The 14,445-nt window shown below is 42.9% G+C and overlaps 1 protein-coding gene across 1 annotated transcript in view; it reads right to left on the bottom strand.

Annotated features, from left to right (window-relative positions):
- Window positions 1-14,445, bottom strand: part of RP9 (RP9 pre-mRNA splicing factor) — a 316,476-nt gene that overhangs the window by 137,006 nt on the left and 165,025 nt on the right. The gene's annotated exons all lie outside the window — the stretch shown is intronic.

Here is a 14,445-nt window from a genome sequence, read left to right as displayed (position 1 = left end):
TTGATAGACATAGAAGCAGGGGGTCTAGCTGCCCCACGTGCAGGAGTAGAGATGTCCAATGGAATAGTGTCAGACAACTCTTGTGTGCCTGCTACTTCAGCAGGAATTTCTGTAGCCGACTCAGCCATGGCCTGTGTGGCCTCGGTTATCGGAGGCATGCTTTTGGCCGAAGGGAGAACCGAGGTCTCGTTTTCAGCCGAAACCGAGACACTCGCGGTAGGCCTAACCGGGGTTTCAGCCGAAACCGCGGGCCGCTAGTGTCGGTCCTTTTCTTTGCGTTTTTTAGCTAAATGTGTAGTCGGAGTCTCCGACGGCATTTTATATGCAAAAGTGGAGCCAAAAAACTCTTCTGCAAACTCCGACCGACGTCTAAGAGTCCGTCGATTGAAGGAAGCACAGGCTAAACAAGCTGATACGTCGTGGTCTGGGCCTAAGCAAGGAAGGCAGTAAGAGTGGAAATCCTTATGAGGTATTTCTTTCCCACAAGTTAAACAATTATTTACTTTGTCTGACATCGGCTGAGGCAAGAAAGAGTCCCCAACGGGATACTTAGCTTTTTAGAAGTCTTCGGTACGCTGAAATCTCTGGATCTGACCGACCGGCACTTGCGAACAGCTTCTGCTTCGGGCACCGCACGGCAAGAAAGACTGAGGAAAATGGCGTTGGCTGATGCCTTTATACCCCAGCAGCTATGACGTCGGGTGAAGTGCGACATCAGCCGAGGCCAGACCCAGACTTTGGAATCCGGCCGACCGAAGGGCTGCCTGAGGCAGGACAACCCATTTGTTATGACTGCAGATGCATCCTTGAAGGACATCTGGTCCTGGTGGCTAAGAGCCATCTAGGGAAGCCTGTGTCCCCCTAGGGGAAGAAGTGAAATGGGGGATGGAGGGAGGGATACCAAGACTGCAACAGTGAATATACTCAAACAGCTACATTTATGGTAAGTGTACACAACTGTACTATGTTCTTAGTGTTTCACTGTTGCAGTCATCACCTATGGGAGGATTCTCAAAGCTGAGGTAAAGAATGGAAGGATAGGTAGAGTCTTAGGTATGGGTCAGGAGGCCCTGCAGGATTGCAGAGGCAAACCCTGCCCTAGACTTAGAAAAGAGAGGTAGATGGTAATGCTTTGCAAAGGCATGGATAGAGGTCCAGGTGGCTGCTTCCAATATGTCCCTGGTAGGTACTCCTCTGAGGAAAGCAGTGGAAGTGGAGGTTTCCCTAGTGGAGTGGGTACAGATCGACTTAGGGATGGGTTTCCCATGTAGTCTGTACCAAAAATGGATACAGTGTGAAATCCATTTGGAAATGGTTTGCTTGGAAATGGGCTTCCCCTCTGCCCCTGGGGCAAAGCTTACCAGAAGCTGGTCAGTTTTTCTAAATGGCTTACTGCAGTCCAGATAGTATCCCAGTTGTCTGTGCATGTCTAGTGAGTGTAGAATTGTTTCCCCCTTGTTTTGAGGGTTGGGAAAGAAGGTGGGAAGGTGTATACCCTGGTTGAGGGTCACATCAGATACCACCTTGGCCATAAAGGAGGGATTAGTCCTCAGGGAGACTCTGTCTGCATGGAAAATTATGAAAGGCTTGACAGCCATAAGAGCTTGAAGTTCTGAGACCCTTCTGGCTGATGTGATAGCTAGTAGGAAGGCAGTCTTCCAGGAGAGGTATTTAAATTCTGCTGAAATGGCAGGTTTGAAAGGAGGTAAGGTTAGTTTCTCTAACACATAATTCAGGTCCCAGGTTGGAGTAGGAGGTCTTCTGGGAGGCCTGATATTAGAAGTCCCTCTGAGGAATTGCTTAATCAAAGGATTTGAAAAGAGGGGTGGGTCTGAATCATAATGGGCAGAGATGGCCGAGGCATGGATTTTAATACAGAAGGAGAGGCCACTATTGAGCAACTCTGCTAAGTAATCTAGGATGAGAGGGATGGAAGGTTGGGAGGAACTGTCCCCTTTAGGTTGTTTCCAGGAGCAGAATCTTTTCCACTTTCCTGCATAAGATTTTCTTGTGCTGGGCCTTCTGGCCTCTGTGATGATGTCCAGGATCTGTCTGCTTAACAGTGACTTCTTGTTAGCGTTTAGTGTATGAGCCATGCTGACAGTTTGAGAGTCTGTAGATCTGGGTGCAGTACCTTCCCTCTCTCCTGGGTCAAGAGGTCTGATCTTAGGGGAAGTAGTTTTGGGGGCTGTGAGGTCAGACTACGCAGTAAGGGGTACCAATGCTGTCTGGGCCAATCTAGGGCAATGAGGATGGCCTTTGGTCCTCTCGTTTTGATCAGACCTTTGGGAATAAGGAGTAGAGGAGGGCATGCGTACACAAAGAGGGAGCTCCAGGGGAAGGTCAAGGCATCCACCTTCCATGCTAGGAGGTGGTACTCCCTGGTACAAAACTTGTGCAGCTGGTGGTTGATGTGTGAAGCAAAGAGGTCCACCTCTGGGGTCCCCCACTCCTGGGTGATTTGCAGAATGATTTCTCTATGGAGGTGCCACTCGTGGGGGTCCAGTAATCTTCTGCTTAGGTGGTCTGCCGGAGTGTTGTTGATCCCTAGTAAGTATTGGGCAATCAGGTGTAGCCCCATGGAGGTGGCTGTGAGCCACAGACTCATGCCTAACCTGCACAGGGGGTAAAATTGGGTGCCACCCTGCTTGTTGATGTACCACATTACTGTGGTGTAGTCTGTTTTTATAAGGAGGACCCCTGGCCTGAGATGGGACTGGAAGAAAGTCAGAGTGTTTTGCACTGCCAACATTTCTTTCTGGTTGATGTGCAAGTGGAGTTGCTGGGCATTCCAAAGGCCTTGGATACAGCTGCTTGCTAGGTGAGTGCACCAAGCTATGTCTGAGGCATCGGTGGTGATGGTCTGGCCGGAAGGATGAAGGGAAGACCCTTGTTCATGGCACAGGCCTCTACCCACCAGAGAAATTCGTCCCTTATGCAAGGGATCAGTGTGAGTGTGGTCTCTAGGGACTGTGAGTGCTGACACCAAAGGTTCTTTAAGTACCACTGAAGCCTTCTCATGTGAAGCCTGGCAAGAGGTATGAGATGGATGCAAGATGCCATGTATCCCAGTGCTTGCAGGGACTTCCTTGCAGTGAGGTGACTTCTGGAAGTCAGCTGGGTGAAGTATTGCAAGAAGCTCTGCTTTTCTGGGGGTAGGAAGGCCATAAGGGTTGTTGTGTCTAGCACAGCTCCCAGGAAAACAATTTTCCTAGTGAGGATTTGCTTTGATTTTTTCTCGATGATGGGGAACCCTAGGGAAGTTAGGAGTTCTTTGACAAACAGAAGATCCTGGAGCAACTTTTCTTTGCTGTTCACCTGAATGAAGCAGTCGTCCAGGTAAGGGTAAATCTGTATATTTTTCTGACTGCAGAATGCTATGGCCGGGGCCAAGCATTTGGTGAATACTCTGGTAGCAGTAGATAAGCCAAAGGTCAGTGCAGAGAACTGAAAGTGCTGACTGCCTGCTCTGAAGCACAGGAATGTTCTGCAGGATTTCCTGATGGGAATGTGGAGGTAGGCATCTTTTAGGTCTAGGGTCACCAGCCAGGCATTTGGTGTAAGCATAGGCAGGAACTGCTGCAAGGTTAGCATTTTGAAACTGGGTACCACCAAGGAGGTGTTCAGTTTGGATAGATCCAGGATGGGGTGCCAAGTGCCCTTTTTTCTGGGTACAAGGAACAGCCTGGAGTAAAAACCTTTTCCTGTTTGATCCAGAAGGACAGATTCTACTGCCCCCCCGGATATTAGTATTTTTACCCATTTTAATGCCTCTGCCCACTGGTTCGGGGGGAGGTCTGGGTACCCTTTTGGAATTGGGAGTTCGCTGAAGGAGAATCTGTATCCTTGAGAAATTATTTTTCATACCCATTGGTCCTTGGTTATAGAGATTAAATTGTCCTTGAAGAGGGTGAACCTTCCTCCTAATTTTAGATGAGTGAAAGACGGGCGGGGGGGTCATTGTGAGTGCTTACCATAGAAGCTTAGCTTAGAACTCCCTGCCTTAGAGGCGGAAGTGGTCCACTGTTTGCTGGCCCTGGGATAGGGGCCTGGATGTCCTGTCCCTGCGGGGCTTGCTTTGGCTCTGTCTGCTGGGTGCAGGGAAGGCCCAGTGCTTAGAGGTGAAGTTCCTGTTGAATCAGGGTGGTTGAACTTGAAAGAAATCTTTTACCGTTTGCATAGATTTTGCTTTGTCTTCCATCTTTTTAAGCACCTCTTCTGCTTTTTCTCCAAAAAGGCATTCCTTATCTAGTGGTGCATCAATAAGTTTAGACTTGACATGATCAGGGAGAGGTTGTTCCTTTAGCCATGCATGTCTTCTAATAACAGAACCTGTCACTGCTGCCCTGCTACATGCTTCTAGGGCGTCATATCCACATTGTAAAGAATGCTTGGCCACTTGACTAGAAAAGTGAAGTAATTCTGCCAGCTCATTAGAGTTGGCAATATCAGGAGTGGTAGAAATCTTCTGTTTTAATTGTTCCAAAGTGTTCTGTCGATATTTCAGCATATGTAACTGACAACTGAGTTCCCTGATAGCTAAGGTTGCAGAGGTGTATTTATTAGCCCATCTGTCCAGAGCTCTGGAGTCTTTGTCAGAAGGAAGAGGATTTTTGGCAGAACTAGTCTTAGCTCCTTTGGGTCCCTGTGTAATGACCTCAGGGTCTGCAGAAGGGTCCCTGTACGGCAGTGGCGGCTGGTGACTTCAAATCACAGGGGGGCTGCAGGAGACGCTGAATGGGCGGGGTCAAAGGGAAGGGGTGTGGTCAACCATAAAGGGGAGGAGCTATGCACAAAACCACAAAAAAACTAACTTTAATTAAATACGCTGCCCTGGGTGGCAAACCATCATTATGAAAGTCCAATCAAGACAAAAATAAGTGTAGAAGAATAAAAATATTTCAATGCATTGGCTGCATGACAGCTTACTTAATATCTAGATGGAAACAAAAGGTTGTGAGGCATGAAAAAATAAATTACTTTTAAATACATTACTGGAATGCCAGTCAAAATCAAGTATAAGAAAAACCAGAAGCACTCAACTCAAACCACTTCTCCTTGCACTGCAGTTCTAATTATAATATATTCAGCTTTATTAAAGTACCAAGCAACATGCTGAAAGTAGAAATCTATGTGATGCCCCACTTGTAAAAATGTTTCTTATCCAAAAAGACCTGCTGCCTGACAACTTGTTTCATGGGGAAAACATGATAAAAGTAAAAAATGAAAAGCAAACAAGAAACAAGCTCAAGATACATTGCTTAAAGGATTACTGTACAGGTTATGGACCACACATGATTGGCATTCTGTTTAGTTTACGGGTAAAGCCTGTAGAGATGACTGGAAGTCTCCAACAAGTGTAATGAGCTTTTTAAAATAATGGAATCCTGTCCTTTAATACCCAAGGCTTATACATTATCTAGTCAAGTATTCTCTGCATGGCAACAACAGAAAGGCTTTCAATGTTGGCAATTCTTTAACAGTATGCTTATTAAAGCTTACTTGCATCTTACGATGTCAGACAAGCTTACCTTATGGTCATTAAAGCATTGCTACTTAAACACAGAGCAACAGGCACTTTGAGTAATAAGCATAAATCAACAGTACAAAATATGACAGAAACCAGACCATTCTGCAAAATCAAGGACAGATGAAAAGCCACTGTAGTACTTATGCAGTGTGTCCTCCCCATCCAAGGTAGATACAACTACTCCTTGCCTTGCTTGGACACATCCAGAGTCACTACATGGGGAGTGGGGTGCAACAAGCATGTCACAATTTGAAATCTCTCTGGCTGACTGTGATGGCCCTGACACATTTGTCATACCTCTCAACTTCAAGAGCAAGAAATCTGGACAAAGCCATACACAGAAGTGGGACAAAGGCACAACAATAAGGACAATTTTAAATATTGCTCTAATAAACTTAGAAAGATCATAGAATAGGTCTTGCATTAGTATGAATTTTCTGAAGGGTATAAAATCTGAAACTCAAATGTCTGTCATTTTCTAACTTCAGTCTTTAGTGATTTGTCACTAATTTGCCAAAAACACAATTTTATGAAAATGGACCAAAAATGTGATGCAAAAATATAAAATAGACACACAATACAGCTTCTACCTGTCAAAGAAGGGACACTTTAATATTAGTACTGCTACCTTGAGCAGCTGACAAAATAAAAGAATCTACATGCATTTCAAGTAATCTATAACTTTGAGTATTACAGTTATTTCTTAATTGTAAACCCTCCATGTTTTCTTCCAAAATTGCTATTTTATGGAGGGATTATTAGGGGAAGAGCAACATTTTGAGCCAAAAATTGGGGACAGTTGAGAGGTTGGCTATGCCTAATTCTATAAAGCAATTTATTTGCATGTACCTCTCAACCTGTTAATGCAGTAAATCTGAACAAGGCCAAATATATTGGGGCACATATAAACAGTACTAAAAATTGCTCTTGTATAAATTGAGACAGTTGATAGAACGGCTCTTACTTTAACATGCATTTTATGAAGGTTATGAAGTCTGAAACTTATTATTTAGTGACTTCTGGCAAATCATTTAGGAATTAAAACTACAAATTTTATGAACAACAAACCAAAAATAAGAAGCAAAAATCTATTCATTCTTTGAAAATCTGGACAGTTGGGAGGTATAGTTCAGCTGGGCCTGTCTGAGTTTGCTGCCCTCCCCTGACAAAATAATGGTTGAACTGGAGCCTCTGCAGCCATTCCAATTAACCATTACTTGGCTATTTCACTCCATTTACCATAAACACTAATGTGCATACTGCTTTACTTCAATGATTGGACTTCATTTGAAAGTTTTATTTTGTATTTTACAGCACAAACATTAAGTCATCTGTTAAACAAAGCAATGCAGTCTCACAATGAAAACTTAGCATTAAAACTTCTCTGCCCTTGAAACTCACATTCATTGAAACAGCATTGAAACCCACATTCAAAGAAAATACATTTTGCCAGTGGCAGATAAAGATTAATTCTGGGCTGTTTTGAATCATAGGCCCCTTGCATATGAAACATACATGTGCTCTTTGATACACCTTCCTCATTGTACTAAAAATTATATTCCTTGTACAATACAGTACACTTGTTAGAGGGTGTTTTAAATTTGTTTTGAACATTTTTCCAGTAAGCAATGAAACAAAACATATGCACCCATAATGGCAAAACTGCCCAGTTGAGAACATTTATCATAAAAGTCTACTCAGACTTCCACAGTCCACCATTATTAGTAAATATACACAATTCTACAGTCCACCATTATTAGTAAATATGCACAATTCCACAGTCCACCATTATTAGTAAATATGCACAATTCTACAGTCCACCATTATCAGTAAATATGCACAATTCTACAGTCCACCATTATCAGTAAATATGCACAATTCTACAGTGCACCTTTATCAGTAAATATGCACAATTCTACAGTCCATATTCAGTGAATTCAGTTCTTGCCATAGCTGTCAACCTTAGCACAAAAACCTGGTGGAAGCCAATAATGGGGAATACAGTCCCAAAAATAGGGACAAATTTAAAATATTCATCTTATAAACTTAGAAAATTGCTAGAAAAAAGGTTGTGCTACTATGTATTCTGAAGAACATGAAGTTTGAAATTCAAATGCGGTCAATTTTACTGCGGACAGAACAAAACAATTTTCAGCAGAGAGGGATTAATACTGCAGACACGTCTTTGTAAAATGGCAGGGCATCAGAGCAAATCCACACAAACACAGAGAGGAGATGCAGACTCCACACAGAAGCCACCCCAACCAAGAATCAAACCAGAAAACCTATAGCTGTGAGGCAACAATACTACCACTGCACCATCAAATCTGCAAGGAATTAAGCATTCAGAAACCTGAAGTCTGAAATTCAAATGCCGGTCAATTTTACTGCGGACAGAACAAAAACAATTTTCAGCAGAGACGAGGAATTAATACTGCAGACACGTCTTTGTAAAATGGCAGGGCACCAGAGGAAATCCACACAAACACAGGAGGAGATGCAGACTCCACAGAAACCACCCCAACCAAGAATCAAACCAGAAAACCTACAGCTGTGAGGCAACAATACTACCACTGCACCATCAAATCTGCAAGGAATTAAACATTCAGAAACCTGAAGTCTGAAATTCAAATGCCTGTCAATTTTACTGGACAGAACAAAACAATTTTCAGCAGAGACGAGGATTAATACTGCAGACACGTCTTTGTAAAATGGCAGGGCACCAGAGCAAATCCACACAAATACAGGGAGGAGATGCAGACAGAAGCCACCCCAACCAAGAATCAAACCAGAAAACCTATAGTTGTGAGGTAACAATACTATCACTGCACCATCAATTATACAAGGAATTAAACATTCAGAAACCTGAAGTCTGAAATTCAAATGCCTGTCAATTTTACTGCGGACAGAACAAAACAATTTTCAGCAGAGACGAGGGATTAAAACTGCAGACACATCTTTGTAAAATGGCAGGGCACCAGAGCAAATCCACACAAACACAGGCAGGAGATGCAGACTCCAAACAGAAGCCACCCCAACCAAGAATCAAACCAGAAAACCTATAGCTGTGAGGCAACAATACTACCACCGCACCATCAATTATGCAAGGAATTAAACATTCAGAAACCTGAAGTCTGAAATTCAAATGCCTGTCAATTTTACTGCGGACAGAACAAAACCAATTTTCAGCAGGGATTAAAACTGCAGACACGTCTTTGTAAAATGGCAGGGCACCAGAGCAAATCCACACAAACACATGGAGGAGATGCAGACTCCACACAGAAGCCACCCCAACCAAGAATCAAACCAGAAAACCTATAGCTGTGAGGCAACAATACTACCACTGCACCATCAAATGCAAGGAATTAAACATTCAGAAACCCTTAAGTCTGAAATTCAAATGCCTGTCAATTTTATTTAACATTTTTAATCAGGACAGTCTGACTTGGAACAAATAAACAATTTTCAGCAGAGGCCCAGGAAGAAATAATGCAGACATGTCTTTGTAACATGGGAGGACACAAAAGCAAACCCACACAAACACAGGGAGAAGATACAGACCCCACAAAGAAGGAACCCCAGCCAAGAATCAAACCCAAGAACCTGCAGCTGTGAGGCAACAATGCTACTACTACACCATCAAATATCAAGCATTGCAACATTTACAAACCACAGATATTATGAGGAACAGATCAGATCGAATATGAGGCAAAAATCTGAAATTTTTACAAGTGGTGGTGGGTAGGGAACTCAAGTCTTTAACACCTGCATACAGGGTACAGGGTTCAAGCCTGAGGCATTCCCTACCACACCACCATAAGCACCTGGGGCATTTTCACACACACACACACACACACACACACACACACACACACACACACACACACACACACACACACACACACACACACACACACACACACACACACACACAGTAAAGCACAAGCACCATACACAAACACTCCAGTAAAGCACAAGCACCATACACAAACACTCCAGTAAAGCACAAGCACCATACACAAACACTCCAGTAAAGCACAAGCACCATACACAAACACTCCAGTAAAGCACAAGCACCATACACAAACACTCCAGTAAAGCACAAGCACCATACACAAACACTCCAGTAAAGCACAAGCACCATACACAAACACTCCAGTAAAGCACAAGCACCATACACAAACACTCCAGTAAAGCACAAGCACCATACACAAACACTCCAGTAAAGCACAAGCAAGCACCATACACAAACACTCCAGTAAAGCACAAGCACCATACACAAACACTCCAGTAAAGCACAAGCACCATACACAAACACTCCAGTAAAGCACAAGCAAGCACCATACACAAACACTCCAGTAAAGCACAAGCACCATACACAAACACTCCAGTAAAGCACAAGCACCATACACAAACACTCCAGTAAAGCACAAGCACCATACACAAACACTCCAGTAAAGCACAAGCACCATACACAAACACTCCAGTAAAGCACAAGCACCATACACAAACACTCCAGTGCACAAGCACCATACACAAACACTCCAGTAAAGTACAAGCACCATACACAAACACTCCAGTAAAGTACAAGCACCATACACAAACACTCCAGTAAAGTACAAGCACCATACACAAACACTCCAGTAAAGTACAAGCACCATACACAAACTCCAGTAAAGCACAAGCACCATACACACACAAATAAACACTGTAAATTAAAAAGCACAAACTCCATACAAATAAACATTGTAAATTAAAAGGCACCTTACCTGAATACATCCAGCTAAAGTACATCCTTCCCGCGCAATACTGAAGACCGAGATCCCAATGCTCCATCCCGCGCCGACGAGATCCCTAATGCTCTGTCCCGAGTCCCTGCTGCTCCTCTTGCAGTCCGGACGCGACCCATAATCCTGGCGGGTCTGTGCACTGTAAAAGTGCACAGGCGTCCTTGTGTCCCCTATGGGGACGGCCGGACTGCCTTGAGCATGCGCATAGACCGACAGTAGTCGGGACTCGGTCTATGCATGCGCCAAGTCCCAATTTTGAAAAAATAATTTTTTTTATTTTTCATTTTTCTTTCTTTCTTTTTTTATTTTTGAGGGGGCTGCAGTCCGGCAGCCCTATGCCACGAGCCGCCCCTGCTGTACGGGTATTTGTGAAAATCTGGTACTCTGTAGTACCTGTCAGGTTTAGCTGGAGCAGGAGGACAGGGCATCAGGGGCTAAACTGGATTCAAGGAAAACATCATCCACCACTTCTAGAATGGGTGGGATGGCCAGGGGTCTGCGCTGGGGCAGGTCCAGAAATTCTCTAGGTCATTTCTTTGACCGTGGGTAGTCCTGAGATTCCCAATGAAAAGGTTCCCTGAGGGAGTGAAGGGTTTCCCCGAAGGAGAAGTCCTCTGCAGGGGAGATGGATTCCCCTGCATATGAATCCTCATAAACAGTTAAGGGCTGTTGTTCCTCTTCAAAGGCAGAATAATCAGATTCTGCAGACTCTTGGACTGTTATAATTTCTGGAGAAGGAAGCCTTTTCCTTTTCACAGTGGGGGCTTGAGTACCTCAGATAAGGGAGATGAGATCCTCCGACATTTTAAGCCTTTGAGCTTGGGGAGGGGGAGCAGTAGCAAGATGGTGGCTAGAAACAGATTTCTTAGGAGTGGCCTGGCTTCAGGGACTGAGAGAGTCCCTCTGTCTCAGAGAAACAGTAGTTGGAAGAGAAGACGACTTTTGTCTAGAATCGGAAGTGCAAAAGGCCTCCTCAGAAGCCGGTGCCTGCATAGCGGCTCCAGACACAACTGAGGCAGAAACACCCAAAGGCTCGGCAGATGAAGTGGATTTCTATGGCATACTGGACTCCGAAAGAGTCTCGGCAGAGGCCTGCGCAGAAAGCGAGTCAGGCATCAGGGGCTGTGAAAGCGCCTCAATGAATTCAGGAAACCTGACGACTTGCTTAGCGGTAGTGTCATTGGAAGGCTTAGCCTTGTGTGGCCTGTCTCTATCTTTACGCTTTTTTGGAATGCCTGCGGATTGTAGGCTGATGGATGCCATATCAGAATTTGAAGATGGAATATGAAAATAATTGTCTACAAAAAGAGCTCTACAGCGAATGGTTCTTGTATTAAAGAGAGCACAGAAAAGGCAATGAGTGACGTCGTGGTCTGGGCCTAAAGTGATGCAGTAAGAATGAAAGTCTGGATGTGGGATCTGCTTTCCACAGCCGAGACAATTGTTAACTTTGTCGGACATTGGTTAGAGCAAGAAAAAAGGATCCCCAATGGGGTACTTAGCTTTAGACATTTTCTGCTGAAATTCGATTTCTGGTAGCAACTGACCGGCACTCATGCGAACTGCTTCTGCTATGGGCTCCACGGCAAGAAAGACTGATGTAATTATGTCAGCTGCCTTGCTTTACAGTACTGAAGACCTGATGTCAGACTACAAGTGACAGCAGCCGTCGCACAAAAACATTGACTCTGGTATTATGTTTTTCAAAGAACTCTAGCAGCTTGTGGTTCATTCTTTCAGTCCAGTCTTTTTACTACTCCATTCCAAACTTCAGAAATACAGGTCTTAAAAAGTTTTTTTTTTAACATTCTTTTAATCTAAACAGCTGTGAAACAGAGCCATATCTAACCCTTATAGTTTACTATTATTGGCAGTGAAAATGCCTCATCCTGCAGTGTGAGGTGTCCTGGTATCATCTGGTTAGAAAGGAGCTCCTTCTGCCATAGTTAATTCCATACCTTTTTAAAGACTTGAAAGTTTTATGCCCAAGAATGTTTATTTGGTTGAACATGGTTTACCATAATCAGTTTGTCAGCCTTGCTAGTTACCACACATGTGCATAAAACTTTTCCATACAGTGTGGGTTTCAGAGTACAAAAAGGAAAAGCATGCCACAGCTTTTAACTCACAAGTTAATGATAACATGCTACAATAGTAGAACACATACTAAAAAAGAAAATAATCTACCTTAATTAGTAGCAATAAGTAGCAATACAATGTGTAACAGTATTCATTTTTTTTTTAATATTTTTCTCTTCCTTGCCTACCAACCATTAAGCTACAACTGCAGCTATCACCCACTTTACTCTTTGTTCAAAGGTCTGGACATGCAATGGAATTATATGAGAGACTGTCATCTACTTCCACATGTGATGCTGCCCAACAGCCCTTCTCTAGAAGGCAAATGTCTCCATCTATGTCTGGTCATCACAATGGGCTGTATGTGGACTGTGCATCCTTCGGCACATGCATCCAAACTCTTCCAAGGAACAGGTGAACCGGCTCTGCCTTATCATTCCTCTCTCCCTATTACAATTCCTCCAGCTCCTCAGTCACTAAGGTCAAAGTCAGGACTTCATTATTCTGTGCCATTAAATTAGCTACTATAATAATAATAATAATAATAATAATAATAATAATAATAATAATGATGCTTCTTATAAACAATTATCTTTTCTTCCTACACACCCAGACAGCATATACTGTACTACACACCAACAGACAGCATATACTGCACTACACCCACAGACAGCATATACTGCACTACACCCACAGACAGCATATACTGCACTACACCCACAGACAGCATATACTGCACTACACACTCACACAGCATATACTGCAGTACACCCACAGACGGCATATACTGCACTACACCCCCAGACGGCATATACTGCACTACACCCACAGATGACATATACTGCATTACACCCAGATGGTATATACTGCAATACACCCACAGATGACATATACAGCATTACACCCAGATGGTATATACTGTACTACACTCCCAGACAGTAAACACTGTACTGCTTATTCCCTTTTCACTTTTCCTGTCTTCTTGAAAGCACCTGCTCTAGCCCTTAAAGATACCTTCATCTATCACTATCCAGCTTTTTTAACCATTTTATATGACATGTGCTACATACAGAATTAACTTAAAGGCACAATGAAATGCTACTATGCAGGGAGAAAAGCTGCTTGCTATCTTTTGATCCTTTGACAATAGTACTCTTCTAAACTGTATCTATTCTAGTTGTGACTTCATTTGTACATAGCACAGTCTTCCTATTTGCTACAACTTCTACCACCACACTTTCTTGCACAGTGTCTTTTTTAACACCAGGAGTTTATTACTATATCATCTCACTAGCTATTGCCTTTGAATGTAAGCACAACTGCTCTGCACAACTTTCAAGTATGCTGTTCAGCCTCAATTCACCATTTCAAATGTTTATGAATTCCAGCCTGTGTCATCCCAAATTCTTGTATTTTAGTTAACAGTGGAATATATCAATTTCATATAGTTAAGTATCAAAATATTCTAAAAGGTATTCTACTCTATCAAGGGAAACTGAGCAGCTTTTCTTCCTGCATAGTAGCATAGAACTGGGTATCTATATATTAATTCACATTCACTTCCAAAACCTAGGTACACAAACCTCAATTCAAACCTTACGTTTATATACAAATGTATTACCTCAAAAGATAGAAACAAACAAAGATGTCACTAACACTTGCCAGAAAATGTCAGTGATGTGTCACATTCTTGACTGGTGCCAGGCTGGTCAGAAAAAGCCTGGAGCTCAGGGCCAAAGAAAGTTTAATTGTGAAAAGTATTTTAAAGGTGAGCAAGTGAAGCAGCTTCCTGTCTTGTGTATTTTATAACAATAATTTCTCACACTTAAACTGCTTAATTGTCACATTGAATATTACAAAATTAGTATCACAATCAAATTACACTGTAGTCATGAAGGAAAAACAGAATAATAAGTCCTGCAAAAGTGCATGACAGAACATTCAAATTGGTTACATTTTAGAAAAGCAGGAAATGTGGGAAATGAGTTAACATGCTATTCACATTTATCAATCAAGAATAAATTTACTGTCATTCAACTGCATGCA

This window comes from Protopterus annectens, chromosome 3.part0 (assembly GCF_019279795.1).
Source record: "Protopterus annectens isolate FY-2018-M chromosome 3.part0, PAN1.0, whole genome shotgun sequence".
NCBI lineage: Eukaryota > Metazoa > Chordata > Ceratodontiformes > Protopteridae > Protopterus > Protopterus annectens.
This window is presented reverse-complemented; position numbering and strand designations above follow the sequence as displayed.